General features: G+C 40.9%; 1 protein-coding gene across 6 annotated transcripts in view; it reads right to left on the bottom strand.

The window, feature by feature from the left end:
• The window catches only part of grm8a (glutamate receptor, metabotropic 8a), a 311,638-nt gene that overhangs the window by 306,364 nt on the left and 274 nt on the right, over positions 1-5,000 (bottom strand). For 2 of the 6 annotated variants that reach the window (XM_032505016.1, XM_032505017.1), the window contains exons 1-2: positions 4,593-4,957; positions 1-281 (exon numbers count right to left, since the gene is read on the bottom strand). The exon at positions 1-281 is cut by the window's left edge and continues 558 nt beyond it. The gene's annotated coding sequence lies outside the window, so the exon portion shown is untranslated. Of the gene's footprint in view, positions 282-4,592; positions 4,958-5,000 lie in introns of those variants that run through there. The other 4 variants (XM_032505018.1, XM_032505013.1, XM_032505014.1 and 1 more) reach the window with 3 other exon arrangements.

Below are 5,000 nucleotides of genomic sequence, written 5' to 3'. Positions count from 1 at the left end.
ACCAAAGAAGAGCCAAGGTGATACTAAACGGTGCTTTCGGATAGCTATTCCAAAACTGAGGATGTGTTTTTTGGAAATAATTAGAAGGAGGGCCTTCCTATTGGTCAAAATGGGAGGGGTAAACGACCCCAGGGGTGGAGCTAGCCAAGCCCCATGAGCAAATCATATTCCAGAATTGACAGTGATGAAGAGAGTGGTAGCGTAGAAACGTGGCAGGGATGTAGTAGGAATGTAGTTCAGGAGTTGAGCCTATAATCCACAGGTCACATCTTCAGTAGAGCCTGTTGAAGAGAGACATAGAGAGGATGACTAAGTATCAGTGAGATGTGAACATCAAGCTTCTGCAGGGATGAACAGTCCACCTGACAAACTTGTGTAAACCGCCTCACGGGCAAGGCAAAAATGCAGTCAGGCATACAAAAAACAACTCAGAAATACACACCCTCACACGGGTCTTTCTAGCAGACCTGTCAAAATGTGCACTGCCATTTTATAATTGAAAACCCAAAGTCTGTCAGTTTGTAATCACCTACACACACACACACGTCTCTTGGCATATCAATGAGTGGAACAGCTGCTAAAATGACAGCAGAGAACCTTGGAGAGAGCCTCGGGCTATTCTCACGAAGACACAGACTACCTGCTGCAGTGGAGGTGAAGAAGAGCGAGAGAGAGAGAGAGAGAGAGAGAGGAACAGAGCGAAAAGGAGGGGGGAAAAGGGGAGTAGAGCTAGAAAGAGAAACCATGTGAAAAAGTGTAAGAGGAACAGATACAGTGAAAAAATACAGAGAGCAGTGCCTCCGGAGCAAGTGTGTTGCATCATTCAAACACCTACTGTTTCTGCTGCAGCTAAATGAACACATTATATCCAGTACATTCCACAACACACACACACACACACACACACACACACACACACACACACAGAAAGAGAGAGAGAGAGCTGGAAATCACAACAGGTAGATTTAATGTTAATGTCCTTAAAAAGTGCTATAACTTGGTCTGGGTTGGGACTGAAATTGGTTGTGACAAACCAATAGAGTAATAATGTGTTTTCATTAGCCGAGGCCCTGGGGATTTATTTTCTCATTCGCCTCTCATGATCCAAAATTGCTGATTTGATTTTCTTCAGATTGTGGAAGCAATTTGCACCTTTCGATCCCTAAATAAGTATTTAAAGGAGAGTTAATTGTTATTTTTTTCCCCTTACATTTTTCCTATAATCTAAAGTTAGGAAATAGAGCATTGACGATATTGCTAGCAAGGAATATTTGGCTCTTAGTAATGATGCAATGCACAGAGAAATTTAAATCTGAATGAAGAATTACACAAGATATTGCATCGAATTCAGCCCAGTGCCATACAAGGCTGCTTGGTCGACATTTATTTTAGTATACCGTTTCTACATATTCAGGCCATCATCCTTTATTATAGGCGTCCTGCTTACCTCAATACACACACACGCTTTGCTATTGAGGTGGCCTTTTTTCCCCACACAATTCCCATTTAGCCTTCTAATTAGCCTAGTAGTTCATTCCATTGCTTGTATTCTCTTAGAGCAGGGGTCTTCAGTATTTTAGCCAGGAGCAGGGATCCCTTACTATATGTGATTATAAAATTGAGTTGCACATTAAACTGGGTCTACAATAACGTGTGGGGGCAGCCTAGAGCCTAGATGCCCTTTTTATGGCGCATTCAATACTAATGTGTTAAAAAAATACTTGTTGACATATTCATATATTTATACATCATGTTTTAATGTTAAAATGTTGAACAGTAGCTTTATCTGTTGATGTTAATTTGATGTTAAAGAAAGGATTTATCTTTACAAATAACATTTAGATTCATGTTTATGTATGTCCACACACATACACATATACAGTATATATATAATTACATTTATTAAACTAATATTATTAAATTAATATATTAAATCATATAATATATATAATAAGATCCTACTGATGATTTAGGGTAAATTATAATAACACTATTATTCCAAAAAGCTTTCCAACTATCTTACCTAAAAATTAAAAAAAAACAAAAAAAAACAACAAACAACAGGAAATGACTGTACACACTTAAAGCAACGCATCATTCACAAAAATGTAATATTTAGTAAGCCTACTTTTCACCCACAGAGTGAGCCGGTTTAGGGCTCAGCACTCATCACAGCCTGAGCAGCTCTCTCAATGAATCCATTTATAACTCTTTTCTGTCCCAATTAACGTATCAGTTACTCTCCACTCTAAATGGAATTAGGTCAAAGCCACTCATACACAGCCTGCTATGATTAAAAACCCTGTTTTATATAGGATAGCTTGTATTGGTCTCGCCACAATATTGTTTATTCAACACTTTGTCGTCTCTTGGCTCAAGCACACAAAGGGTCCCATTGAGGGTTCGGATCCCTGTTATCAAGCTCTACTACACACAATTTAATTCATTCATTAAACAAATGCAATTAAATATTATCTAACAGGATCCACTGTAGCTCACACACACTGCTTCTCTTGATCATGTCCCGTGCTTTTCATCGTTCCGGCTCTTAATATTGGGCAGTAATCGGATCTTCCTACACAGGGAGCCACATTATGAACTTAAGTTGACCCAAAGGACGTCTTAAATCCAGGGAGAGCACATTCATGACTTAAAACATACACCCGAGGTGTAACTACATGCAAACGTCTCGAGAGGGGCACCAAAAAGTCAGATCAGTGAAACATGTGTTTCATGAAAGAACTAAGGCCATGAGGTTATTAAAAGTTCCATGTCTCCTTTACACTCACTGATAATTATCACATTTCCAAGAGGGTGAAAAGTAGTGACATCATCGTCTCTATGTATAAATGTCAGTACTAAACACCTGCTAAGGACTTACTGTAATCTTAGCTTTGGGGGCTTTATTTGATAAAATAGCTGAAGACGGGAAAGGGTGGGGGAGAGAGAGGGTGGATGACATGGTTACTGCAGTAACCAGTGCGTGCGATCATCCAGGTGCGCTACCAGGGCAACCTCCCTGTGCTTGCATTTTCTGACTCTTTACAAAAGGTTTAAAAACCAGATGTTTTCTCCCATTAGGCAGCCTAAAAGGAGGATGCAGACAACCCAAAGAGGGAGGTTTCCTCTGCTGTAAAGGTTAGTGGTTTAAAGACGGTGAGGGTTAAAGCCAAAGAGGCTGCAGCTGGCTCATCACTCTTATTTTACACCCACATCTGGCTGTGAGTGTAGCCCACTTCTTGCTCTACTGTGCTTTTATCCTGTCTTTTTTCTGTTTTACTCCAGCTCTCTCTCTCTCTCTATCTCGCTTCTATCCACACCTGGCTTCCCAGCATTTCCCCCTTCCTCTGTCGTCCTTCACCTCCCCAGCATCTTTATTTCTCCCTCTCTCCTCCACTGGTCTCCCTTTCTTGATTTACCCTCTTTCTTATTTCTACTACCCTCTGCTTCTCTGCCATCGTCTCCTCCTCTCCCTCTCGCCTCTATCGTCTTCTGCAGGCCTCCTCATCTCTCTGGGGAGCATGCTGCTCTTTTCAGAAAGTGATAGCATTCCTGCCGCCGTGTCCTCTTCCCTCTCTCCCTCTCTCCCTCTCTGTAACTAGGGGTTTCTCCAAGTCTTTTGTTCAACAATTACTTTGATTATGATGGATTTTGGTTATGATTTTAGCAAGATCACGGGGAAATACACCCCTCCCCCCTACACCTTTGTGGATCCCCCCCCCCCCCCCCCCCATTCAAATAAATAAAGATGACATGCATTACAATGTAATATTGCATAATACTAAAAGATAATCAGTTTCGGACACATGCTTATTTTCCCATTAATGTTATCTACAAGTGAAAATCTTCTATATTGTTTTCTGATTGTGTTTAGATATATATGGATAACCACCCAGCCCAGATTACATCACTAAGAGACAGAGATAGCTCATGCATCACTTCAAACACATGCCTGTGACATGATTAAGCCATGTGTCTGGAGATAAAGCGCAGCCCACAGGTTCAGAAATATAAGACTACATGATGTGAAGGAGTTTATGATCTTTAGATTAGATTAGATTCAACTTTATTGTCATTACACATGTACAGGTACAAGGCAACGAAATGCAGTTTGGGTCTAACCAGAAGTGCAATAGCAGTATGGAGCCCCATTGGCTGCTTTCTGTACAGGGGTGGTATAGGGATTGCACCCTGATTAAGACAGTGTCACCCACAGTAAAAACAGAGAAGCAACATTGCAATGGTATAATTATGGAGGTTTTTTCACGTGTCAGGTTTTTTTTTAGTGCTCTATAGCCACGCAATATTGAGTTACTAAGTGAAGCATACCTCAAGGAAGACATTTCATCACCTAACCATTATTGCACAGAATCCATGTGAAATGAAAATGTGTAAAAATCAATACAATTCTATAAAAGATAGGCAGCAAGACAAACTGAGAAAATAAATAAAACAGACCGATCGAAATCCATCACTAGAGGAATGACAGGATGAGAGAGAAACACCCACAGAAAATCGAGAAAAAAAGAGAGGGAACAGCATTTGGCCAGAATGCAGGAAAAAAACATGCGAATTGATAGGATAAGAGATACCTCAGAAAATCAAATTGATCCGAGAGAGTGAAGGGTGAGAAGCTCCGTCTCCAGCCTCCTCCGCGCACTCCTCCTTGGGGTCCCTGTCCGCCTCAGGCAACTTCCTTGCGGAGCTCAGCAGTTTTCCCCCAAAATATCAGTCCTCCTAAACCGGATTTTCGCCCCACAATAGCAAACGGATTTGAAGACAGTTAGACCCTCCACAAGAGGAAGACAAAAAAATACATATAGTCGATTTAAAAAAGTGTTCCGTCGTGACCAACAGAGCTGCTTTTAGTGATAAAAATGTAATTATTAACCCTGTACTTGTTTAAGGTGGCAACTGAGGGAAGCTGCCTGTAATGAAGTCAATACCCAAGAATGAGTCTCAGATACACACACACAGAGAGAGAGAGAGAGAGAGAGAGA

This window comes from Etheostoma spectabile, chromosome 23 (assembly GCF_008692095.1).
Source record: "Etheostoma spectabile isolate EspeVRDwgs_2016 chromosome 23, UIUC_Espe_1.0, whole genome shotgun sequence".
Classification (NCBI taxonomy): Eukaryota; Metazoa; Chordata; class Actinopteri; order Perciformes; family Percidae; genus Etheostoma; species Etheostoma spectabile.
This window is presented reverse-complemented; position numbering and strand designations above follow the sequence as displayed.